Below are 27,929 nucleotides of genomic sequence, written 5' to 3' on the forward strand. Positions count from 1 at the left end.
TATTTTTCAAAATTTTAATTAAATCCTACCAACTTTTTATCAAAGAAAGAAAATTATTTGCAACTTTACATTTTATGCCTAATTGCCAATGTAAAGAACTGGTATAAATCTTCACATGTTATGTTAGATCTACTTACATACAAATTTGAGAGTAAATATAAGTTGTTTAACATTGTACCACCTGCAATGATTGCTCCGCAACAATTTTTCTGAACCATGAACCAGAACAGAAAAAGATGCAAGGTGCTACTGGCAAATAGTACTTCATTATACAAGAATTTTCGGTATTCATGCTATCTGAAAGGATTTGAGAAGTTAATTAATTTGCCTTTTCTCTAAGGTCTTCCACTGCCTTTGGAAATCATGTCACCCTCAGACGTTGGTAACAGCACAATCCACAAATATTTACAGCATTTTAAAGACATGGGCAAACAATTTCCCTGCAGCCTGAACAGTGTTAGTCATAAAAGTGGTTGTTTGGGATGGGGCTGTTCTGTGCCAGAAATTCACCGAGAAATGGCTCCTGCGTGACAAAGTTACCCGTGTCCTCAAATAAATCTATTTTTGTGTGTTTTTGTAATACGTGGGCATCTCTAAAGCCTGGAACCACGTAGTGCCTTGTAGGCTATGGTAAAGAGTTTAGATTTTATTTTGGGTGGAAAATCTTTGGAGAGTTTTGAGCAGGGAAGTGACCTGGTTTTACATCAATTTTAAAATTATTTTTCTGAATGCAATGTGAAGCATTGTAGGAGAGCAAAAAATAGAAACAGGGAGACCAGTTTGAAGGTTACTGTGATGGTCCAGTCAGAAATGACGATGGTTTAGACAACAGGGATGAATGTGGTAAAAGGGGTCCAATTCTGGAAATATTTTGAAGGCAAAGTCCAAAGGGTTTGTTGACTCATTTGTTGACCTCCACATTTCTAGGATTAATTTTCTTCACTTTGAAAGGTAGCCCTCTTTAGAAGTGGTTTTCTGTGAAGATTAAACGTGGTCATCTACATGCAGTAATTCCCAGGACGCCTGGTATATAATAAGCATATAATAAATACCAGTCATTGAATTACTTTTAAGGTATTATCTGATAAAATCATTTTTCCCAAACATGCCACTTCATGCCTCTAAATTTTTGCACATTTATATTTCTATAATTAGGAACCCATTTAATCCTATTTTTTGCCTGTCAAAATCTTCCTATGTATCGAGGCTTTGAAGACCAAAAAGCTTTTCAGTTTCATAAGAATAAAGATAAAATACTGAAAATGGGAGGGGATGGGTTGACACTTGGGGGGCAGGAGATCTTGCTTGTCACAAGCCCAGTACTACTGAGTACTACTGAGTACTGAGTACTGCACGATAGTATTTCGTTAGCAATTCATTAAGGATTTTTTTTAAAATTTCATCTGTATGCATGAATAGATCCATAAAAATAAAAACTAATTTTGTCAAGAGACTAGTAATCATTTTTGCCTAACTGCTTTAGGAAGCTTCTCATCTGTCTGATGGGAAAATATTTTGCCCTGAACTACAGAGACCTCATATCGAATAGGATTTATATATGATACACACCAATACACTGGAAAATTAGACCTGGACTACATTATCATTATATGTTTTACAGTTAGTTGGCTTGTAAATAATTCTCCATATTGAAATTCTGAATATATTCTTCCAATATTACAGAGCTAAAGTCTTTTCAAACAGAGGACAAATTATAAAGCCCATTAAATTCTAAAACTGGGTCCTCAGTTTTAACAGTCCTATCATTAATTATTCAGTTTGAAGGGGACTGCAAAGTGAAGTTAGTTTATCAAAGCAATTAAACTGATATGAGCCTCAAAACGGTCACCACAATAGTCATTACTGACATCGCCAGAGCTGAAGAAGAGGGAACTTTTTAATCTTTGTGAAGAATTCAAAGCAGCTGGCCCTTTTGGATAGCAGTTCAATTCTGTTTTGTAAGGAAAATACATGAGTCAGAAAGGCACTCAGTCCCCAGGCAGAAACATCAAAAAGAATGACCCACGTCATTGAGGGTATAACTCTATCAGCCCATAAGACAGACAGCATCTGAAGAGAAGGAAAAAATGCATTTGAAAAGAGTTACCCAGCATATATGCTTGAATCTCTTTTTAAATGATAGCAAGAAATTCTTCTCTGGTAATGAAGAATATTGATTTCAATGTCCCATTGCGCTTAGCTGCATTAAATGCCCCTCCTCAAACATACACAATACCTCGGACCTAACTAACCCCATTAATGCACCAGTACTGTTTCATGTTGACTTTTATCTATTTCTTCCACTAGATTGTGAACCACTTACTAAAATAAGGAACACTAAGAAAGGCCCTAGTAGGGACGTGAGCAGTTCAGTTCTGATCATGTTAAGTTTGGGACGCCTGTGAGGTAACAGCCCATCTTCCCAAATAGAGCTTCCCAGTCTGGAACACGTGTATGTTCCTTGATTACCCAACTCCAATCATTTTATGTAAAAGGTGTTCAGTAAATATCTGTTGATCGACTTAGCCGCTAATGAAAATTTCATTACTGGAATTTTAGCACTGATTATTTCATTCCACCCCTTAATAAAATTCACTCTAACTTGTGGCTTTGAAAGAAAGAGATTGTGTGTAAAGTCACCATATCCTCTTAGAAACTCCAGGCTAGCTTTTGTTAATAGAATGCTGTTTTCATTTTGATTACACTCTCTAAAGAAATGCATATTTCCAGAGTGACAGTGTTTGCGCTAATAACTGTTGCCCCACTACATGTCGAGAAGAGCCGGGCCAAGTTTGGACTCATTCAAACAATCTTTTAAGAATGGAAAAGGAAGTCGGGAGGAAGGGAGGCTGACTCAGCGGGAGGCTCTTTGTTAAAGTAAACACGTGCTGTACACTTACTGAGCCACGTGGCTGCTGTTCAGAAAGCAAAGAACGTGGAGAAATTTCAGTTGTTTCCTGAAAATACCTCATTGACACTCCCCTGAGAGGTTTGATTACGTGTGTGAGAACTGAGACGTTTGTTTATGGGGAAGAAAGAGGCAAAGTTGGGGGCTGACTAGGGGAGGAGGCTGGAGAGTCATCTCAGAAGCAGGCTGAAAAGGAGAAAACATCTGTGGCTCAAGGCTTGTTTAATGGCAACAAGTAGATACATATTCTTCTTACCAGAAGAGCATGGTCACATTTTTTTCCCTCTTAGAAAATTTGCTAAATCAGTTGACAACAGAATTTGGGTGTGGATGGGCTGCGGGAGCTCAGTTCAGTTGTTAACACCCAGTCAGGTTTTCTAAGTATATTTAAAAATGCAGACATTTCATTTCAGTCAAGGTCTGTCAGGGGACTCACCAGGACTTGGAATGTTGTCCAGGCCCTTGGCCCTTGACCATGTCATCAAGTTCATGGACTTATTTATTTATTCAATAAATATTGGCTGAGAACCTACTAACAGCCAAACATTGTTCTAGGTGTTAAGAACACAACAATGGAAAAAGAAAAGATTAATGTTTCTGTTCTAAAGGAATTTACATCTTACTGCAGGGAGATAGAAGGTAAGCAAGTAATCAAATAAGATTTCCAGATGGTGGTAAGTACTATAAAGAAACGAAACAAAGGTTATGTGATAGAGCGTGACCTTGATATTCAGTAGAATGAAATATTCTCCGAGGTGCCAGGCTGGCATGGCACCACTGGGGTGTGACCCATCAGAGCCCCCGTGGAGATCATGGACTTATCAAAATCCAAGTCTGTGCAGAAGACGGCACACTCATCCCTCTTGGGCAATGGCCCTGAAGCCCCCGGACTGGTCCTAGACTCCCTTTGGCTACAGAAGGCTCTACAGTCCAGAGGCAGGAATGCTGTTCAGTGGCTCTGAGCAGCTCTGAAACCACAGGCCTCTTTCAGCAAATGCTGTCGACTGAAATAGCCACCCACTCCAAGCATGCCCTGGCTGACGGCCTCTTTCTTTTTTCTTGAATGTCGTCGGTATCAGATTCTATTTAACCTCGCGCCTTGCGCCCTTTCTCGACCACCGCACCTGGACTGCCCTGCTTGCTTTCTCTCCACCAGAACAAGCTTGCCTAATCCTCTCGAGAGGATACAACACTAGTTGCAGCTTGGATGGAACATGCTGCCGACATGCCCCACAATGACGACACCTTGGCAGAACCTGGCCTTTGTTTTCCCTGTGCCAGCAGCAGGACTTTCGCCAACTGGCCTATTCTTGCAAACACTCCAGCCACGCCTTTTAAATCTTACACTATCTAGACTATCCTGCCAGCTGAGGTTAAGATGTTATGCTTTGACCACTTGGTAGTAAAGGGTCCTGAGTAAGATATGAAAACTCTCAGACTGCTAGCTGGCAGAGAAAAACTCTACCCATCGGTACCGAACATGTCAACTGTCTGAGGGGTATACCCTTGGACACAGGTGTTCAAACTAAGCGACAGAAGAGTTTGACTCAGTAAGCAGCAGTGGCTACTGGAGCTGGAATATCAGATCCATGCCAAAATGGCTCTGGAGCAAGGGAGGGGCTCATGTTAAACTGATCTTACTCGGTGGGGAGGGTATAGCTCTGTGGCAGAGCGCATGCTTAGCATGCACGAGGCCCTGGGTTCAATCCCCAGCACCTCCTCTAAAAATAAATAAACCTGATTACCTCCCCCCACCACAATGAAATAATTAAATAATACAATAAAAAAAACAACTGAAGTTACTCAGAAACAGAAACTAAGAGCCTCATGAAAGGAGACTGGCTGCATTAAGGAGAATAAAGATAAAGAGAGAGAGAAGCAGTTATAGCTCAGCGGTAGAGTACTTGCCTAGCATGCACAAGGTCCTGGGTTCAATCCCCAATACTTCCATTATTGAAAAACAAAAAAATTTAAAGCAAACCTAATTACCCCAAAAAATCAGAAAAAAAGAAAATAAAAATGCAGCAAAGAGAAATGGTGCTACCGGAAGGAAAAAGGAGACAGAGTAGCTTGTCTGAAGGTTTCCTCCCAGCAGTTAGGAAGCCTAGTGGTGCTAGCCGCAGTTGGACTGTGTGAAATTCCCACGACGACTTCAAATAAACTCCCTCTCCACCTGGTCCACTGGAAAATCTTTCTCAGCCCCCCAGGTGAATGACTTTGTAGTGGGAATGCACATAACTATTCAAGGCATCTCCTACTTTTTGGTAGAGCAATCTGGCCCCTGGCCGAGTGAGTCCTGGGTAGGAATTCCCATGCCACCTTTGCTGCCTCTACCTGGCCATAGGTATCCGTCTTAGACCACTGGCATTTTGGTACTGATGGGTAGTTTATCTCTGCCAACTAGCAGAGCTAAGTTTAGATATCTTATCCCAAGACCTTTACTACCAAGTGCTCAAAGCATAGCAACTTATCATCAGAATCTCAGAAAAAGAGTCTGATGGGCTCAACTGAGCTATGGGTTGTTGTGATCTGGATTATGTCTAGTCAGTTGTGACAAGCCCCTGGGGCTGAGGATCTTAATATTCTGTCTGTAAGCTTGGTCGCCATGGGTATGGTCAGGGGAAAGATCTACTTAGATGAAGGGCAGGGTGAAAGGCAATGATAAGCATACAGGACCAGCGAAGCGATAAACTCAAGTCACCACTCACAACTACCTATGAGGCCACACTTTCTAGGACACAGAAATAAAGAATCTGGTGCCTCCAACTTGTATGAACGTTTGAATTGCCCAGTGTTGGTGTAGAATGTAGTTCTAAATCTGTGCCCTTTCCAAAGGCAAATCAGACTGTAGATATGGTGAAGAGAGACATTTTGTAAATCTTGATCTAATAGAATTTGTCTAGCTAAGCAAGAACTTGTGAAGCAGTGGCAAATAAGAACGTGAAGAAAAAATAGTTTATGAGCGGCTAGAAAATACTTCTCTGTAGAATGTTTTTCCTTCTACCATCTTCTTGGCAAAGCCTTACTGATTCTTTAAGAACTAGATCTATCACCATTTCTTCTAGGAAGCCTTTTCTAAGATGGTCCACTTTCCTCTTTCAGGCAAAGATAATCAGTCTCTTCTTTGATCAACACTGCAACATGCACCTTGTTTCAACCTTGGTCACAGCAGTTCTCACACTTGGATGCGCTGCTTTACAACACTGTGTCTTCAATGTGACTTTAAGTCCCCTGAGGGCAGAAACAGCATCTGGTTTGACTGTATACTCCTGGCATCCATCTCGGTGCCTGAAACAGAGTTGGTGGTCAAGGAGTATCGCCTGAATGAGAGAGAGTAAAGGAAAGTATGTTATTGATCTGGCATAAGTGTACAATGAGGAATGTTCCAGATAAGTGAAATTTATACCTACAGCAATTGAAACTTCTAAAATGTTTTATGAAGACAAATCTTTTTTTTTTAATTGAAGTATAGTCAGTTACAATGTGTCAATTTCTGGTGTACTGTATAATGTTTTAGTCATACATACGTATAATTGTTTTTATATTCTTTTTCATTATAGATTACTATAAGATATTGAATAGCTCCCTGTGCTATACAGAAGAAAAAAATTTTAAACTATTTTATAAATAGTAGTTAGTATTTGTACATCTGGAACTCCCAATTTATCCCTTCCCACCTCCTTTCCCCCTGGTAACCGTAAGTTTGTTTATTATGTCTGTGAGTCTGTTTATGAACAAGCTCATTAGTTTCTTTTTCTTTTCTTGTCTTTTTTTTTATAATCCACATATGAGTGAAATCATGTGGTACTTTTCCTTCTCTTTCTGGCTTACTTCTACTTAAAATGACGATCACCAGTTCCATTCATGTTGCTGCTAATGGCATTGTTTTACTCTTTTTCATGGCTGAGTAGTATTCCTGTGTGTGTGTGTGTGTGTGTGTGTGTGTGTGTGTGTGTGTGTGTGCGCATGTGTATGTACCTCAACTTCTTTATCCAGTCATCTGTAGATGCACATTTAGGTTGTTTCTATGCCTTGGCTATTGTAAATAATACTGCTATGAACATTGGGTCACATGTATCTTTTCACATTGGAGTTCCTTCCAGATACACCCAGGAGTGGGACTGCTGGGTCAAATAGTAAGTCTATTTTTAGCTTTTTGAGGAATCTCCATACTATTTTCCATAATGGTTGCACCAAACTACATTCCCACCAACAGTGTAGGAGGGTTCCCTTTTCCTCACATCATCTCCAGCATTTATAGTTTGTGGACTTTTGAGTGATGGCCATTCTGACTGGTATGAGTTAATATCTCATTGTAGTTTTGATTTGGATTTCTCTGATAATTAGTGACATTGAGCATTTTTTCATGTGCCTAGTGGCTGTTTGTATGTTGAAGACAGATTGTCTTACAGATTTTTCTGCTTCATTAAACAAGATGAATACTTTCCAATTTATTCAAAATCCTTTTTATGAATTAATTATACTGTTCCCTAATATGGTCTCAAGAAAGCTTAGTTCAGGCTCCACCTCCACCAGGAAGCCTTCTCTAACCCTATCCCATCAGACATCACTAGGTACTGTCTTACATGATTTATAGAACCCCTTGTATTCTGCTTACAATATGTTATGGAAATTACCTGCCTAGTCACATGATTCCACTGCTTCATATGGTCACACTCTGTTTTCCCCATTAGACAGAGGACGGCTCTGGACTGGAGGCCACGTCATTCATCTTTTCATTGCCAGGACCAAGCAGAGTACAATAGATATCCAACAAACGTTAACTGAAATGAGTAATATAAAATATAAAGAGAGTTTTGAAATGTGTGAAATTGTTGATCTCTACACTAAATTATTCCCAGTTTTTTCTGTTTTATAGTATTAAAAATTGTTTATATTGCTTTTTTTCCTTCCCAATTATATCATGTTACTCTATCAGACTAACCTTCTCTAGAAAGCCATCTCTGTCCTTTTTACCAGTTCAATGATTTCCAAACTGTTTTGGATCACATATCTTGATTGGTAGAAAATGTCTGAACTCATACCTCTACTAAATGAGGGAGAGTAAATTTGTGTATAAATTTACATACTTTTAAAAAATAAATTGCATACTTGTATCATTGTACTGATATTTTTATGTACACTCATAACCATAAGCAAAAAAATAAAAAGGAAAAGGAAATGTTAGAGAGCAATGAAATATGTATTTTAAAACCAATGCAATATTTTATTGTATTTATTAATAATATAAATTTCTTTTTGTTCCTAGTTTGTGAGATCAGCTTATTTAAATCTTGGCATGACATTTAGTGACATACTGTTTTGAGGGCTTGGGTTCTCAGTTCAGTTGATTCAACACCCAAGTTTAACAGCTATCATGAATAAGAAACTTAAAAAATGTATTGATACAAATGGGCTAAGTATATCATTGTCCTTAGTTATTAAAATACAATACTCATTTTTCATCCCCAGACACCAATTATGCCAAATTTTTTGTTGAAATTCAGGCAGGTAATTCAGTTCACCTTGATGTAGCCATTGGGTTAAAAAAAAAAAAGTTAAAAGGATTCAAACTCTTCATTTGGAAGATGTTAAATAGGGTAGAAAATTCTATCTGAAGAGTTTTAAAGTTTGCAACTAAAAGCATTCTTATAGATGACACACTTCTGTCATTTTTCAGCCATAATATCAGATATTAATGGAAATATTTCCAATCATCTGTTTTCCAAATAGTCTTCATAATATTAATTTTCCCCGAATTGTTTACTTTCTCATTCACTATAAAAATGTTCCCTTGACTTAATGTTACACAAAGGATAAGTGTGCTTGTTTTTAAAATATGCTAAGTAGCACTCTGTTGATAGCTTTTTGTCATCAGTTAAAAGGGCAACACATTTTCAGCACTTACCTTTTTTGTAAATGAAATGCTTAATTTGTCTTTAATTTCAGCAGCTCCTTCAAGCACTTTTCAGTGAAATAATATGAACTTCTCTGTGGTAGCAAATATTATCACTGTTAGTCCTCCCTCATTACAAAGTCATAAATATTTGATGGCATTTTAAAAAATTATGTTCTTATGAAATTAAAAACATCAGTGTCGATGCACTCCTGGCTTCAATTTCTTTGATGAAAAACTTGCCTATCAGTGATGCAGTCAAGAAATTTCACATAGGAAAACATTACACTAGAATCTTTCAAAAATGTTTTCACTCCAGGCAAAGCAGTATAACACACATGTCTCCTAAAACGTTTTTAAAAGAAAACCAGCAAGGATTCTCTTACTGCTGAGAACTTATCTATCTTCTTCAGCATACTCCTCCTTTTGAGGCATCAACTTGTGATCAATCAGGAATTTTCTTTTTGAAATGCAATCTAGCAAATAAAATTTGGGACATGGTAGAAATGTTGATAGATCTACTCAGTTCTAACACTGTATAAATTCTATTGCTACATGCATAATTTGTTCTAATACCTGTTTCTCTAAGTCTTCAGAAATGTTTTCTATGTATCTTCTTCCAACACTACTGAAGAAGGACTACATATTCATTTGTGTCTTATTGCTTTATGGATTATTTTAGTTCTACCCTGGAAGGGAAACAGTTTTCCAAAGGCTCTTTTATTAATCAGTAAACTTCTAAACATTTGTTATTAAGTTTAGTGGCATGTCATTAAATGTCAGATTGAGCAACTCTTGACTTTGAAAACTTCTGAAAAAACCACAAAAGGCTGTCCTTATGTTTTGGATACTTAAGTTTTTTGATGTCTCCCTAATCATGAGCAAACCTTGAGGCACAATGCAGATAAGGATTAGATAAGGATCTTCATTAACAATAATAACCAAAAAATCCACATTTCAAATCATTTCATCATGATTTAAAAAAATTTTTTTTATTGAGGTATAATCAGTTTACAATGTTGCATCAATTTCTGGTATACAGCACAATGTCATACATGGATATACATATATTCATTTTCATATTCTTTTTCACCATGAGCTACTGCAAGATATCCAATATAGTTCCCTGTGCTACACAGTATAAACTTGTTTATCTATTTTATATATACCAGTCAGTAACTGCAAATCTCGAACTCCCAGTTTATCCCTTCCCACCCCGCTCCCCCTGGCAACCACAAGTTTGTATGTCTGTGAGTCTGTTTCTGTTTTATATATAAGTTCATTTGTCTTTTTTTTTTTTTTTTTTTTAGATTCCACATATGAGGATATCATTCTTCTTCCTCTTTCTGGCTTACTTCACTGAGAATGACATTCTCCAGGGACATCCATGTTGCTGAAAATGGTATTATTTTGTCATTTTTTATGGCTGAATAGTATTCCATTGTATAAATATACCACATCTTCTTTATGCATTCATCTCTCAGAGGACATTTAGGTTGCTTCTATGTCTTGGCTATTGTAAATAGTGCTGCTATGAACATTGGGGTGCAGGTGTCTTCTTGAATTAAGATTCCCTCCGGATATATGCCCAGGAGTGGGATTGTTGGGTCATATGGTAAGTCTGTTTTTAATCTTTTCAGGAATCTCCATGCTGCTTTCCATAATAGCTGCACCAAACTGTATCCCCACCAACAGTGTAGAAGGGTTCCCTTTTCTCCACACCCTCTCCACCATTTCATTTCATCATGACTTTGAATCTGGGAGGAGGTGACTTTTGTTAGATCTGACTCCATCTTGTTTAATAATATGGCTGCCAGAAAGCTTATTCATGAAGACAAGTGTCATAGCTAAGATTTTCTTTTGTGTCCAATTTTCCTTGCATTTTAAATTTTATTTGCCATTTCTTTGTGGGGATTTTTTTGAGGGGGGAGGTAATTAAGTTTATTTATTTATTCATTTATTTATTTAATGGAGGTACTGGGGATTGAACCCGGACGTTGTGCATAGTAAGCACACGCTCCATCACTGAGATGTACCCTCCCTCTTTTTGTGGGAATGTTTTAAGGGACTTGCCCATTTCATGCAAGTCAGTTTGGTTAAAACTTAAGGCAGCCCAGGTAACTTGCGATGCCCCACAGTGAAGGAATGGAAAGGGGGACCCTTTGTTCTGGGGGGCTGTAATTCCCACTTCCACGTCCACGGACACCATACCGAATCCTAATGTCCAACATCCACGGGCTATAGCCTGTGACGGCCCGTTGTCAGTCCTTTTTATTATATGTCAGTAAGGACTAGCTTCTTATTTAAATTATTTTTAAATAGTAGATGTTTCAATATTTTCTTCCCAAACCACTACTATTATTCCTTCTGCTGGATTGCCTTGTGTTCCCTTGAAGCACACACACCCTACTTTGGAGTAACTATTCTGATGTTTGGTTGAGTGAGAAACATGCCAATCCTTTGAGAGATTTCCATCCACTGGAGGCCTCAGACCCATATCCTCTCCAGCACTAAAATATGTCATTTATTGTTTGGTGTTGTTTTCATTTTAGGTGTATTTATCTTTCCTTTTCAGCTAAATCAAAAGCAACTTGCAGGCACGGCATCCTTCTTACTCTTCTCTTTTATTCCTCACATTCCCTAGCACAATACTCTGTCTAGAAGATACGTAATTCATATGTTCTTCTGTGCTAACTCGGTATTAACTTCTCATATGCTATGTTGTCTTGTTGCCCCAGATTGCGATTTCCATAAGGGAACCTGTTCTTTGGACTCCCCACCTCTGCCACATAACTTACATGAACTTTTGATAAACAGGTGTTGACTAAAACCACATAACCAAATAGATGTGGCCAATAATCTCATTGTACACAGAAATTAAGCCCATATGGATCAGGGCTCTAATGGAGTGCTGCTCAGTACAAATTAGTTTTACACAGTACAAATGACCTCTACTATTCCCATGAATATTTCACTCAATTAACAGATGTATCATCAAGAGAAAAATATGTGCCTCTTCCCACAAAGAGTACGTGTGCATTTGAGCAACGGTATCAAAATAATAATTAAACAATAAAAGGCAAATTCTATGAGGAAATATTTGTTTATTATTTCATTCACTTAATGAAGTCATGTTTTTAGTGTGCTCTCCATGTGCTACACATTTGTAGATACTGACAGGCATATATAGAATAGATAAACAAGATTATACTGTATAGCACAGGGAAACATATACAAGATCTTGTGGTAGCTCATGGTGAAAACGAATGTGACAATGAATATATGTATGTTTATGTATAACTGAAAAATTGTGCTCTGCACTGCAAATTGACACAACACTGTAAACTGACCATAACTCAATAAAATAAAATTTTAAAAATTATAAATGTGGTACAATAAAACAGGAAGCAGAGGACACAGTAAAAACATACTAAAGAGAACATGTTATATCATCATCATGCGATAATTCATGTTGAATAGAGGCTTAAAGAAGCTGTTGTCCACTCACATAGAACTACTCACTCTTGTTTCATAAACTCAGTGTGCTTGTAAATTATTTGTTCAGTATTGGCCAGTTTACCTCACCAGACTACAAGCTCCACTGGGGCCCAGAGCAGGTTTGAAATATTACTGCTCACCCCCTAGTGTGTATTGCAATGCTGGCATTTAATCAAGTATTCAGTAAGCACATGTTGACTGATCAGATAGATGGATGTCTAGGGAGAAAACACCAGAAGTTGCACATATTTTAAAATTTAAAAAAAGGGACTCTTCTGTACTTCACTCTTATGCAGTGCTGTATGTCAATCACATCTCAATAACTGAAAGAAAAAAAGTAGAGAGAATTATAAAACTGAAGATTAAGCTATTGTAATTGAAGAAAATTTGAGAAAGATAAGTTATTCAAGAAAATAAGTCTTTACGAGTAAATTTAAAAGAATAATTTAAAAGATAAATATCTGTTGGATTTTGCCAGAGGCTGACAGGTTCAAGAATTCAGTGACAGGTATAGAATCCATATGAGGAGCCAGACATTGTGCTGGGTGCTGAGATGCAGGAGAGGATAAGATAAACTTGGTCTCTGTCCACATGGAATTTACAGAAATCCAGAAGGTTCTAAAAGGCTCAAAGATTATTTTCCAAACATGTAACATAAAACAAAAACTCTATTACCAAAGATAATTGCATATTTGATAATATAAGCAAATAATTAACAGATCTCTGGTTACATTTTGACAAGGGCAATTCCTGGTTCCACGTGGTGTTCTGTGGTTTCCGGTATAATCCATGCTGTTCCCACACCCCAGGTCATTGTTCACATCATTGCTCCTTGCTGGGATTCTTTTCCACATAAGCCTATCTTTTACTTGTCGAAATCTACTTATCTTTTAAATTTCTTGAACACACACACAACTCCCCATCTGACATCTGACACCCCCTCAGTCATCACATGCTTCGTGTAAATGCCCCATCATTGAGCTTACCATTTGGAAATCAAGATTTATTGGTCTATCTCTTTTCTGAACCCTAAGTTTCTCTAGAACAGAGCCTAATTTTCACTGATTTTGTCCTTAATGCCCAGTACATAACAAGTGATCGGTAAAAGTTTGTTACCTTGAACAGAAGCCTCTGTATTTTCTATTTAGAAACCTCTGTCTGCCTAATTTAAGAGCCAAGAGTTCACCTGACAGCCTCAATTTCTAGATTTATTTATAAGGTATCTACATTCTATGAGACATCAGGAAAGGTCATTAATGGAAAGCATTCACAAACTTGACTATGTTCTCTTTCCTTCTCACCAGCCACTTAAATGAGAATTTGAGGCAGAGAATTTGAGAATATCGTTATCTCTACCATCCTCATCACTTAAAATCCATTTACCTTCTTAACACTTCAAATACCAAAAGACTGCATAACAAACAAAGTCAGACTTCTTTGTTGACAAATCTAGTGCCTAAAATGCTACAAAAGTGCCAGTGGGGAACATTCTCTGATCCATTACTCTTCCTGGGGTAGTAAAATGAGTTTTTTCAGAGACAGAAGAAAACGGAGACATGAACATATGAAAATATCTACCATCTGTGAATGTTATCTCTGACTTGGCACCTCAGATACACAGGGAGTTCCTTTCACTGATTAATTGCTATTTTGGCATCTCTGTATTGTCTGTTGCTGCAGTAATGCCTAATAACAAACCATCTCAAACTCAGGGCCTTAAAATAATAAGCATGCTTTTGTTTACTATACGTTGATGATTTTAAATGTGTTTAGCTGGAACATTCTTCTGATCTCAGCTGGATTTCCTCACATATCTGGGGGCTGGCTGGCAGTTGGCTAACCTAGGATGGCCCTAGCTGGGATGTGTGGAACAACTCAGCTCTCTTCCATGTGTCTCTCACACCCTTCCCGCGGGCTGGCCCAGGCACATTCCCACAACATGGCAGAGGGGAACAGTGAGCAAGCCTAGTCATGCAAAAGGGAAATAAAAGAGCCTTTATTTTCACTTTTCAAGTCTCTGCTTGTGCCATGTTGGCTAACATCCTATTACCCAAAACAAGTCACATGCCAAGCTCAGAGTCAGGGTGGGAAGAAACTTTAAAGTCACTGAACAAACACTGTGGAGTCATGGAGGCCATTAGGTGGGGTCATTAATACAACAAATCTGTGGACACCTGGATTCCAGAACACACCACGACAATAAACTTTTACTCCATGGCTTCTGATTACTGCTTCTCCCTGTGAAGCCTCTTTGTTTCCCTGCCATTCTGTCATCTGTTTCTCTCTCTGAGTGTCTGGTATTATCACCATCTTCCGGGAGACTGTTGGCAAACCTTTATTCCAGACCACGTCCTAAGCTGCAGTCTAATTTAAAAATAAACCATCATTGCTCTGCTCAGTTATTGTCAAGTGCTGGTATATTGGGCAAAAAAAGAACCCCTCAGTTGGGGGTATAAGTATTGTAAGTCCTCTGAGGTCTCTCAGAAGGGGGTAGCCTAGTTGTTGTCAAGTGCTTTCAGTGGACTGTTTAATATAAGAACCACTACAAACAAGAAAAGACTAATACAAGAATGTAAGGATAAATCACTGTGATAAAACCTATTAATAAAGCTGAAGAATCTAAATATCATTTTTGACTTCAGTACCAAATAATAATAAGGCTATACTTACATTACTTGTGAAACAAGATTTAAAGATTGTGTGTTTTTTTGGTACAAATTTGTGTCAGTTTATCATCATGCTGTTCCTGCTGCACTCTAAATTAAATATGTATTTCAATTTTTAAAAAAGAATCTAGCCAATTATCAAGTAACTTAGCTAACAGAACAAAGCTTCACAGTTTAGCATTCTTAAAAAAAGATAAAGAAAGAAAACCTAGAACTCAGCAAGTTCATACTTAACAATGTCCAGCATGCAATTAAAATTTACTAGACAAGCATGAACATGTTTTTCACATCAGAATAATCTGTTAATAGAAGCAGACTGGGAAATGGTATAAATGATAGAATTAGCAGATAAGAATGATAAAAGTGCTATTATAAACATGGTCAAATATTTAAAGGAAAATATGAATATAATGAGGAGAAGAGAAGATTTTTAAAAAAAATATCGAATGTACTTTCTAGGGTTGAAAAATGCAATACTTGAAACAGGAATTTAACTGGATGAACTTAATAGTAGATTAGATACTACCAAAGAAAAAAAAATCAATGAAATTGAAGATATAACAACCAAAACTATCCAAACCGAAGTGCAGACAGAAAAAAAAAACCAAACCTCAAGAAGTTTATCAAACCTTATGCAAGTAAATACATAGCAAATCATGCAAAGACACATAATAATCAAGTTGCTCAAAATATTGATAAAGAAAATTATTTTAAAAGAAACAACAACATAAGGTGAATTAGTACAGAAAAACAAAAATAAAAATTATTTCAGACTTTTCATGAGAAATTGCCCAAGCCGGAAAACAAGGCACGGCATTTTTAAAGAACTGAAGGAAAAAAAGCAATCAAACTAGAATTCTTTATCCAGGAAAAAAAAATCCTTTAAAATATTAAAAGTGAAATAAACCTTTTTGGGCAAATGAAATCTGAGATACTTATTGCCAACAAGTAGACAAAATTTAGTAGAACTTCACTATAAGAAATATTAAAGGAAGTCCTTCAGAATAAAGGAAATTGAAATCAATTTGTAATCCAGATCCACACAAAGCAATGAATATCACTGGAAATGGTATATATGTAAGTAAATATAAAACTTTTTTTCATTTTTTTATGTTTTAAAAAGATTGATTATTTAACACAAAAATGCTAATAATATAGATACGTGCAGAACTTAAAATTACTACTTCAACAATAGCACCAAGAAGAGGAAGGGAGAAATCGGAAGTACACTATCATAAATTGCTTACGTTAAACTCACAGTAGTGTATTATTATTTACAGTTAGATTGCGTAAATTAAAGATGCATACTATAGACCCTAAGACAATCACTGAAAAGCACTAAGACTTATAGCTAATAAGTCAATAGTGGAGATTGAATGGAACATTAAAAAATACTTGTCTAGTCCAACATAAGGAGGAAAAGAGGAAAAAGCAACAGGAGATGGTACAAATAGAAAAGAAACTTTAAGATGTAAAAGCAAAACTACTTGTGTCAACAATCATGTTAAATTTTAATGGTTTAGACACTCTAATTAAAAGGCAGAGAATGCCCAGATTCTCTAAAATATCAAGGCTTGACTACTGTTGTCTACAAGGAAACTACTTTAAATATGAAGACATTGAATCATTAAAGGAAAAGAGATGGAAAAAGATACACAAACACTCATCATAAGAAATCTGGAGTTGATATATTAAAATCAGAAAAAGGAGAATCCAGAACAAGTAACCCTAACAGAGATTGAGGGAAATTTTGTAATGATAAAGAATATATAACAATCCTAATGTGTGAACAGCTAATAATAGATCTACAAAATACATGAATTGGCAGCTGACAGAACTGAAAGAATAAAAAGGTGTGTCTAGATTTATAGTTAGAGATTCCTTTATTCCTCCCAGTAATTGAAAGAACAAGCAGACAAAACTCAGTAAAACTACAGAAGGCTTCAACAACACAATCATTCAACTCGACCTAACAGCCATGTATAGAATAATCTTCACTCTCTCCAACAAGAAAACACACTATTCATGTGCAAATGAAAAATACACCAAGAACGCTGGGGAATAAAACACGCATCAATAATTTAAAAACTCACATCAACAATTTAAAAACACAGAAACGATAGAGCATATACTCTAACCACAATGGAATTAAATCAGAAAAACAATAACAAAAAGAAATCTGGGAAATCCCCAAATATTTGGAAAACGTACAACATATTTCCTAATAACTCGTGGGTTAAAGAACGCACAAGGAATATCTGAACATATTTAGAACTAAATGAAAATATATACCCAAAATTTGAGGGAGGCAGCTCAAGCCGTGCTCAGAAGGAAATCTATTCTCCAAATGCTTATGTTAGAAAAGAAATTAGGTCCTGAGTGAACACTGGAAACTTTCACCTTAATGAGCTAGAAAAAGAGCAGAAAAGCCCCAAATTAGTATAAATGTGGCAATAATTCAGATAAAAGCTAAAATAAATGAAACAGAAGATGAACAGATAGTGAAATTTATGAAACCAAAGCTTCTTTTGTGAAGAGATCAATCAAACTAAAATACTTTTAACTAACCTAATAAAATAAAAAAGAGAAAACATAAACTACTAATATTAGGAATAAGCAATGAGATATCAAATATTAAACAAATGTTAAACAATAAGGGAATATTATAAATAACTTTAGGCCAATAAATCTGACAACTTAAATAAAACAGAAAAAAAAAAAAACCTGACAGACACAAATTTCCAAAACTGGCACATGAAGAAATAGAAAATTAAAATGTCTTTTATCCGCAAACAAAATTAATTCATAATTAAAACTTTTCCGAAAGAGAACTCCTGGCCTACATAGCTTCACTGATGAAAGCTTTCAAAGATTTAAGAAATAAATAACAAAAATCTTATACAACTTCTTTCAGAAAATAGATAAAAAGCCTCCAACTCATTTTATTGGGCCAGCCTTACCCTGATAACAAACCTAGAAAAAGACATTGCAATAAAGCAACAGACCAATATTCCCAATGAACTCGGATTCCTTAGCATATTTAAAACTTAGCAAGGAGAACTCAGCTATATGTGAAAAGGATAATAAGCCAAGAGCAAATATAGTTTATCTCAAGAATATAAGGTTGGTTTAATATTTGAAAATCAATCAATTTAACCCATCATGTCAACAATCTAAAAAGGAAACAAACAAACAAACATAAGATCATCTCAATAGATGCCCCTTGAAAGCATTTGATAAAACTTAACACTCATTCATGATAAAAACTTTCAGCAACTAAGAAAATATGGGAACGTCCTCAACGTGGTAAAGGATATATGCAAAAAAAATCTAGCGATAACATTATATTTAATGGTAAAACATTGAATGATTTCCCTTAAAATCATCAGCAACAAGACAAGGATGTCCTTTCTCACAGCATCTGTTCAGCATTATACTATGTGCTCTAGTCAGTGGAATAAAATGAGAGAAGTATATATAAGCATACAGAATGAAAATGAAAAAATAAAACTTTTTTATTGAAGTACAGTCAATTTTAAATGTGTTAATTTCTGGTATACAACATAGTGATTCATATATATATATATTTCTTTTCAGATTCTTTTTTATTATAGGCTGTTACAAGGTATTGAATACAGTTCCTTGTGCTATATAGTAGGACCTTGTTTATCTATCTGATGTATATTGGTTAGTATCTGCAAATCCTGAACTCCCAATTTATCCCTTCCCACCTCCTTTCCTTCCTGGTAACCATAAGTTTGTTTTCTATATCTGTATGTGTTTCTGTTTTGTAAATAAAGTTCATTTGTGTCATTTTTCTAGATTCCACATATAAGTGAAATCATATGGCATTTTTCTTTCTCTTTCTGGCTTATTTCACTTAGAATGATGATCTCCAGGTCTATCTGTGTTACTGCAAATGGCATTATTTTATTCATTTTTATGGCTGAGTAGTATTCCATTGTGTGTGTGTGTGTGTGTGTGTGTTTGTGTGTGTGTGTATACACCATATGTGTATACATACATACCACATCTTCTTTATCCAATCAAATGCCAATGGAAATTTGGGTTGTTTCTGTGTCTTGGCTATTGTAAATAGTGCTGCTGTGAGCACTGGGGTGCATGTCTTTTTGAATTATATTTTTCTAAGGATATATGTCCAAGGAGTGGGATTGCTAGATCATATGGTAAATCTATTTTTAGCTTTCTAAGGAATCTCTATACTGTTTTCCATAATGGCTGCACCAATTTACATTCCCACCAACAGTGTAGGAGGGGTCCCTTTTCTCTGCACCCTCTCCAGCATTTATCATTTGTGTACTTTTTAATCATGGCCATTCTGACTGGTGTGAGGTGATACCTCATGGTAGTTTTGATTTGCATTTCTCTGATGATTAGCAACACTGAGCATTTTTTCCCATGTGCCTATTGGTCATCTGTATGTCTTCATTGGAGAATGTGTGTTTAGGTCTTCTGCCCATTTTTGAATTCTTTGTTTTGTTTTGTTTTGTTTTTTTGTTATTGAATTGTAGGAGCTGTTTGTATAGTCTTGAAATTAAGCACTTGTCAGTTGCATCATATGCAAATATTTTCTGCCATTCTGTAGCTTGCCTTTTTGTTTAGTTTACAGCTTCCTTTGTTGTGCAAAAGCTTATAAATTTAATTGGGTCCCACTTGTTTGTTTTTGCTTTTATTTCTATTGCCTTGGTAGACTGCCTAGGAGAACATTGCTACAATATATACCACAAAATGTTTTGCCTATTTTCTCTTCTAGGAGGTTTATGGTGTCTTGTCTTACGCTTAAGTGTTTAAGCCATTTTGAGTTAATTTTTGTGTGCAGTGTGAGGGAGTGTTCTAACTTCATTAATTTACACACGGTTGTCCAATTTTCCCAACATCACTTGTCAAAGAGACTGTCTTTTCTCCATTGTATATTCTTGCCTTCTTTGTCAAAGATTATTTGACTGAAGTTGTGTGGTTTATTTCTGGGCTCTCTATTCTGTTCCATTGATCCATATGTCTGTTGTTTTTTTTTTTCCTCACAATGTCACACTGTTTTAATTACTGTAGCTTTACAGTATTGTCTGAAGTCTGGGAGGGTTATTCCTCCAGCTTCATTCTTTTTCTTCAGTATCGCTTTGGCAATTCTGGGTCTTTTGTGATTCTATACAAATTTTAGGATTATTTGTTCTAGTTCTGTGAAATAGGTCCTGGGTAACTTAATAGGGATCACATTAAATCTGTAGATTGCTTTGGGTAGTATAGTCAATTTAACAATATTAATCCTTCCAATCCAATAGCATGGGATATCTTTCCATTTCTTTAAATCTTTAATTTCCTTATCAATTTTTTTAACATTTTTAAATTAATTTATAATCATTTTACAATGTTGTGTCAAATTCCAGCATAGAGCACAATTTTTCAGTTATACATGAACATATATATATTCATTGTCACATTTTTTTTCTCTGTGAGCTACCATAAGATCTTGTATATATTTCCCTGTGCTATACAGTATAATCTTGTTTATCTACTCTGCATTTTGAAATCCCAGTCTGTCCCTTCAATGTTTTGTAGTTCTCCACGTATAAGTCCTTCACCTCCTTGGTCAGGTTTATTCCTAAGTATTTTTTATGTGATTTTAAAAGGGTTTTTATTCATTTATTTATTTTACTTTCCTTTTCTGATGTTTCATTGTTGGTATAAAGAAATGCAACAGATTTCTGTACGTTAATCCTGTATCCTGCTACCTTGCTGAATTTGTTTAGCAGCTCTAGTAGTTTTTGTTAAAACTCTCTTTATTTGCAGAAGCATGACTGTGTACATGAAAACTCCCAAGAAATCTACAAAACACTACTAGAACTAGTAAATTCATTAGCAAGCATACTAGGGCAATATTAAAAAAATCAATTGTATTTAAATATACTATCATTAAACCATTAGAAAAGAAAATTTAAAATCCATTGACAATAGCATTAAAAGCATGAAATACTTAAGGATAAGTATATGCAATATCAATACTATTAAAAATACAAAACGTTGCTGAGAGAAATTGACCTACATAAATTGAGACCTATACCATATTCATGGATTAGAAGACTAAATATTGTTAATGTGTCAGTTCTTCTTAAACGGATCTACATATTCACAACCCCAAACTCCTGGAGGTATTTTTTTTTAATAAAAACTAAATAGCTGATTCTAAAATTCATATGAAAATGAAAAGAACCTGAGTCAAAATCATTTTGAAAAAGAAGAAATTTGGAAGATTTACATTTCTTGGTTTCAACACTTTTTAAAGTTTCTAAAGTAATCAGTACAGTGTGATAAAGGTAGGTTTATAGCTAAAGGGAATGGATTAAAGAGTGAAAAAACAGACGTTGAGTTTTCACTAAAGTTGCCAAAGTTAGTTCAGTGGAGAAAGGATTGTCTTTTCAACAGTGTTGAAACAACAGTACTTCCATTTAGAAAAAATGAACATTGACCTTTTCCTCATACCTTATGCAAAAATTAATTTGAAATGTATTATAGACCCAAATATGAAAGTTAAAACTATGAAATCCAAGAAGAAAACACATAAAAAAATCTTTACCCTCTAGGAGCAGGTAAACTTTCTTAAAAATGTCATAAAAAGTGAGTCACAAAACAGTTGATGAACTGAACTTTGTCAAAATAAAAACTTCTGTTCTTCACAAGACATTGTTAAGAAAATGAAATGCAAGCTTAACTGTTGCCGTGTAAAAAATGTCCCCAAAACCGAGTGACCCAAAACAACGATAACAATGATTATCTCTCAGCGTTTTTGTGGATTAGGACCATGTGAATTGCTTGGTTGGCCTGCTGTGGCTTGAAGTGTCACGTGAGATTGCAGTCACCTGAAGGCTTGACAGAGGCTGGAGGATTCATTGCTAAGATGCCACATCTAGTTGGCAAGTTGCTGCTGGCTGTTTTTCAACGAGCTTCAGGTCCTCTCTGTATGGATCTTTCCAAAGACTCCCTAGAGCAGGCAAGCCAAGAATGCATGATGCAAGTTGCAACGTCTTTCAAGACCTAGTCTCAGAAGTCACATGCCATCACTTCCATAGTTCCCTCTTGGAATATCTGACACGAGTCAGCTCTAAGGTGGGGGGTGGGGTGGTACACAAGTATAGACAGCAGGGGGCCAGGATCGATAGGGTCCATCTTTGGAGGCTGACTACCACTGCAAGCCAAAATCTGGGAGAAGAGAGTCACAGTACATGTATCTGAGGAAGGGTTGATGTATAGAATATACACAGAATAGACAAAAACAATTTGAAATGGACAAAATATTTGAACAGACACTTCCCGAAAGAAAATATACGAATGATTCCTAAGCACATAAGATGCTCTACATCATTAGTTATCAGAGAAACAGAAATTAAAACACAGTGGCTTACTGCTACGCATCCACTAGAATGCCTAAAATCAGAAAGGCCTGCTGTTACCAAGTGCTGAAGAGGAAACAGAATAACTGGGACTCCTATACATTGTTGGTGGGGATGGAAAATCATCCAACCACTTTGGAGAGCAGTTTGGCAATTTCTTATAAAGTGAAATATGTGCTTACCATGTGACCCAGCCACTCCACCCCTAGGCATTATTATCCCCCCAAAATGAAAACATATGTCAACATAAAAGCCTTTAACCAAATGTTCATAAAATCGTTAGTTATTACAGCCCCAAACTGGAAACAAATTAAATGGCTACTTGATAAACAACAAGTTTCTACTCTATAACACAGGGAACTATATTCAGTATCTTATAGTAATCTATAATGAAAAAGAGTATGACAATGAATATATGTACATATATGTATGACTGAAACATTACGCTGTATGCCAGAAATTGACATAATATTGTAAATTTACTATACTTCAGTTGAAAAAAAAAAGAAAAAAATTAAATGGCCACCAATAGGACAAATACAAAAAAAAATTTGGCAAATCCATACAATAGAATAATAGCCAGCAATAAGAAAAGAAGCAACTATGGCTACATGAAACAACAGAGATGAGTCTTGAAAATATGCTGAGCTGAAGGAGCCAGACACACAAAAGTGCATGCTGGTTGATTTGATTTACAGCAAATCCTTGGAAAAGTAAAAGTATTCTCTAGCGACAGAAGGCAGATTGCTAGATGTCTAGGACCAAGGGTCAAACAAGGTAAAGAAGCACCCAGGTGAGCAAAGGATATAAACCCAGTACATGTGAAAGAGAGGTTTCAAGGTGGAGGGAAAACAGACAGGTTAGTGCAGAGTTTCTCATCTTCAGCACAGTTGCCATTCGGATCTGATAATTCTTTGCTGCTGTGGCTGCTACTGCTGTGTGTGTGTGTGTTGGGGGGGGGTACTGTCCTGTGCACTGAAGGATGTTCAGCACTCTCTGGCCTCTACCCACAAGATGCCCATGGAAACCTCCCCCCAGCTCCCCAGTTGTGACCATCAAAAATATCTCACAACATATACAAATGTCCTCTGGGATACAAGATAGTCCTCAGCTGAGAACCAGTGGGCTAGTGTACTTACTATATCTTGCTGCATAACAAATTATCCCTCAAGTTTAGTGGCTTAAGACAATAAACATTTATTATCTCACAATTGCTATGGGTCAGGTATTTGAGAGTGACTTAGTTGGAGGGTTCTGGCTCAAGGTCTCTAATGAGGTTTCAGTGAAGATGTCTCCATCACCTAATGCCTAACAGGGGCTGGCGGATCCACTTCCAAGATGGCTCCACATTCATGGGGATTGGCAGAAAGCCTCATATCCTTGCTGGTTGTTGGCAGGATATTCGGTTCTTTGCCATGTGGGCATCTGATAGGGCTCCCTGATATGCCTTCAGGACATAGTATTTGCCTTGCCCAGAGCAAGTGATCTGAGAGAGAGTAGGGACAAGCCACAACACCTTTTAAGACTTACTCTTAGAAGGCACACCCTGTCACTTATGCTACATTGTATCCATTAGAAATAAGTCACTAAGTACAACCCACATTCACTTGAAAGGGGATTACACTCCACTTTTTGAAGGGAGGAGTACTGACGAATTTGTGGGCATATTTTTAAAACACCCTAGTTGGAGAAAGATTCTTTAACAAATGAGTTGAGGGAGACTGTGAGCTATTTAGAGAAACAAAAGGTGAATCATCACACCAAAATAAATCTGAAAGGATCAAATTATATAATGGCTGAAGTGAAATGATCAAACATGTAGAAAGAAGTAAAGGCAGATAAATCATATGATCTCAGGAACAGAAAGGACTTGAAAAGCAAAAAATAATAAATGAAAACAAAAATGGAAAAAAATGGATAGTTACATCTAGGATGGATATCTCTGTTATATACAGTGACTTTCTGTGAATACCCTAGCAAGAAAATGGACAATGGACCAACAATAAGATACCATATTTGCCCTGTGATGAGAGAGAACATACCATGATAACTTTGGCTCCATGAGGACAATCATACTCATACAGTGCTGTGGGAAAGTTGAAAGTAACAATTATAATGTCAGTAATTTATTGAATATGTGCCACATAGTTCCAGGTATTTTATTTGTAACAACTTATTTTCTTTTTACAGCATCATATGGTAGCATTTATACCAATTTTCTGGTTGAGGCACAGTCCAAATAAGGATTTTGGTCAAACCTCATAGCTCGTAGATGGCAGCAGGGTTGACTTACCCAATTGTCATGACAGGCACAGTGCCTCAGGCTCACCATACTTTTAGAGGCCCATAAAATGTCTAAATGTCTTTTAAAATCAAGAAGGAAAAAAAAAATGGTCAAAGAAAATGTTTTCATGTATAATATCAGTACGTTGTCTTTCTATCCAAGAAGTTATAAGTATAATTCTAAATATTATTTTATGGAGGAAGAGGCCCACAAAGGTAAGAGGGTCCATGAAAATCAGAATGTGGCCCTGGGTTGCTGAGCTGCGTTTTGATTTCAGGCGATGTGACACCTAAGCCCATGTTCTTCCTGGAAGGTAACTTACCAATATGTTTCAAAAGAGCTAAAATTGTTCACACCTTTGATTACTTTTAAGGATATAAATTAAGGCAGTAAGTAAGCAATAATTATGGGCAATCATTTATGAAAAGACATTTATAGTAGTGTTCATTTGAAACCAAAGAAATATTTACTAATGAAAGGTGGGTCCAAGGTTGGCTGTCAACTTACAGGCCTCGGGGAGGAGTAAGTCCTTCTGGATGGAAGTTAATGGGGGGGGTGGGGACTGAAGACTGGGGAGAGCTGAAGGCAGCACAAGAAGTGGAAGGGGGCCTATATGCATCCCACAGGTGCAGTGCAGACCCCTCTGGGGTATGTGTAGGTTATGCCTGAGAGTGTAGTCATGAACATGTTCTTGAATTTTTTATTTTTTACTTTTTTCCTTCTTCAGTTTTATTAGGTAGAATTATTATAGTTCAACTGCACATACACAATATGTTGCACATAAATACATATATACAGTATACTGTACATTTTTTGTAGTTGACTTATATGTACTGATCATTGTTTCTAAGAACAGATTAGAGCTTTAGCTTTTTAAACTTACATAGTTATCAAAGGAATAAAGCCAACTACAAAATAAGAATCAACAGAATGCGGTAATCCAATCATAAAGGACAGTCGAGTGTGCTTACAAATATTCTTGAATTTATTTTTAAAGGAGCTGGACATGCAAAAAGGGAAAGATTAGAGGAAACCATACACTTTGAAGTAAAGATGAGCGAGGACAATCAGGGAACTCGGAAGATTTTGTCATAACAGGAGAGACAGCATGGGAGCATGAAAGACGCCTTGATGATCATGCTGATCTTGTCTTGAATGCTCTGATGAGCCAAAGAAAGATTGTAAGCAGTGGAGTAGTACGCTCAGATGTATGTTTTGGAATAATCATTTTGGATACAACATGCATCAAACCCAGGTATGAAGTCAGAGGGTAGGAACCAATGTGATGGAGAGGAAGAAAATGTGCTTTTATTCAGTCAAGAGATATTTATTGAAACCTACAAATATTGATGGAGTGCCGATGTTCTCGCTACACAAGTCTTTCAAAAGCTTTGTTAAGATGGAAGAAAGGACTAGAAAGAGGTCTAAAGTCGAGGAAAAATTTAAGACAGAAAAGTCTTAAAACATGGTTATGTTGAAGAGTTGTACCCAAAAGAAAGGATGAGGTTAAAGATATGACAAGGAGGATCTCACGCGAGGGAGGAGACAGTGGAGAGTTTCTCTCGGAGGGGAGCAGGGACACCCAGTCTCTGAAATGGAGGAAAACCAGTAAGCCTGGGTGTGGACAGAGGAAATTTTTGGGGTTTGGGTGGGGCGGTTGGGCAAAAATTGTAGAAATCCATACTGGGTGACCTTTATTATCTCTCTGAAGTAGAAGACCAGGTCATCTGATCAGTAATGTGGTCATCACTGATTTCTATCTGCAGGCTGGTCTTTGTTCTAAAAGCAACGCACAGAACCAAGAGCACTTCTCTAGACTGGCTGACTCGTATAAAGGGGGGGTAAAGACCCTTCTTTAAGGGACTGCTGTCTGGATTCATTGCACTGACACATGTACTTGCTCAGTACTTTATCAGTGTACTCTTGCGGGGACGGGGGTAGTGAATGGTTTGATTACTAGCAAAAGGGGACTGGAAGTGTTCTGGTATGACCATCTGCTTAAATACAATTATTTACTCTTGCAATGGGTTCTAAGTCAAACACTCAGCCAGGTCAAGGAGTATTTATTAATAGTCTCCTTTTGCTGTAAGCGCTCAAGAACCTCAGTGCCCCGAGCACCTTACCTGAAGTCAGGCAAGGGTTCGGCAGCGAACCGGAAAGTCAAGTCTGCAGCACCCACCTCGGCTTAGAGAAGCTTCTCCCCACATCCCGGCGGTGGCCCCTCCCCTCCACCGGTTCAGGCCCCGCCCCTCTCTCCCATTGGCTAGCCCCGCCCTCCCCTCGACCGCTCGGAAGACCCGGAGGAGCGGAGTTTTCCAAAGGCGTCGTGGGGCGCCCTGGCTGCGCATGCTCGCGGGAAGCCGGATTCCGGGTCCGGAGTTGGAGGCTCTGGGCCGCCGCGGCGCTGCGCGCGTGGCCGGGCCGGCGGGAAGGCGTGCGCTCGGGGCGCGGCGCCGGCGGCGCGAGCACGCGGCGCGCTCCCGAGGAGGGAGGCGTGGGGTCGGCCGGGGGTGGCGCGTGGCCGGGGTGGGGGTGGGGGGAGGGTCGGGTGTCGGCGAGCGCGGCGTGCGGGTTCCGAGTCGCAGCAGGCGGCCTGGGCTGCCGGGGCCGACGCCTGGGTGGCTGCCGCCGCCGCCGCCACCGCTCCCGCTGCGAGATGGCGATCTTGGGCGCGGAGGGCTGAGGGCGCCGGCCGCTGGAGGAGGCGCCGCGGCCGTGGCCGCCGGGAGCCGACGGCTTCGCGCCGGGTGAGGACGCCGCGGCGCGGGGCGGGGGGCGCGGGGCGCGGGCCGGGGGGCGGCGGGGGCGGCGGCGGCTGCGGCGCCCGGAGCCCCAGCGCGGTCCGCCCCGGGGCGGGACCCTCCGAGGGCCGTCGGGGCCGGTCCGCGCCGCCCTGGCCGCCGGCTCCGGCCCGGGGCCCGGGAGTTTTCCCGGGGTGGGGTCACGGGTCCTGCCCCAAGGTGGCCCCGGCACAGGCCTGAGCCGCCCATCCTGGAGCGGGGAGAAGTGTTTCCGTGACTCGGCAGCCGCGGTGCTCAGGCTCCCGCCTGCCTTCTCCTGTTTCCCTAACACCTCTCCCCAAACCCCTCAATATTTGGACTTACCGCCGGCGTCCTGACTTTCACGGCAGCTCCGCTGTCCCAAACCAAGGACTCCCGGGCGTGGAACGTCGTTTTCTCACTCTCGGTGCTTCGCCGACTCTGCCGCTCCCCCCAACACAACCCCCACCTCCACCTCCGCGACCCGATAGGTCCCAGTGACCTTGCAGTTT

At 38.2% G+C, this 27,929-nt stretch overlaps 1 protein-coding gene and 1 long non-coding RNA gene across 14 annotated transcripts in view; one reads left to right on the forward strand and one right to left on the reverse strand.

Annotated features, from left to right (window-relative positions):
* Positions 1 to 27,897, reverse strand: LOC123615916 (uncharacterized). 7 transcript variants are annotated; one of them, XR_012503203.1, is made up of 3 exons: positions 27,763 to 27,897; positions 7,546 to 9,280; positions 1 to 6,228 (listed from the first exon to the last, which is right to left on the reverse strand). It is a non-coding gene; the product is annotated as an uncharacterized LOC123615916 (long non-coding RNA). The 7 variants fall into 7 exon arrangements; XR_012503199.1 differs by lacking the exon at positions 27,763 to 27,897 and adding an exon at positions 24,417 to 24,463 and having other exon boundaries at positions 7,546 to 22,183; XR_012503202.1 differs by lacking the exon at positions 27,763 to 27,897 and adding an exon at positions 9,381 to 24,458.
* WWP1 (WW domain containing E3 ubiquitin protein ligase 1) overlaps positions 27,268 to 27,929 on the forward strand; it is an 85,634-nt gene continuing 84,972 nt past the window's right edge. For 5 of the 7 annotated variants that reach the window (XR_012503196.1, XR_012503197.1, XM_074355026.1 and 2 more), the window contains exon 1: positions 27,270 to 27,405. The gene's annotated coding sequence lies outside the window, so the exon portion shown is untranslated. Of the gene's footprint in view, positions 27,406 to 27,929 lie in introns of all 7 variants that reach the window. The other 2 variants (XM_074355027.1, XM_074355032.1) reach the window with 1 other exon arrangement.

This window comes from Camelus bactrianus, chromosome 29 (assembly GCF_048773025.1).
Source record: "Camelus bactrianus isolate YW-2024 breed Bactrian camel chromosome 29, ASM4877302v1, whole genome shotgun sequence".
Taxonomy (NCBI): Eukaryota; Metazoa; Chordata; class Mammalia; order Artiodactyla; family Camelidae; genus Camelus; species Camelus bactrianus.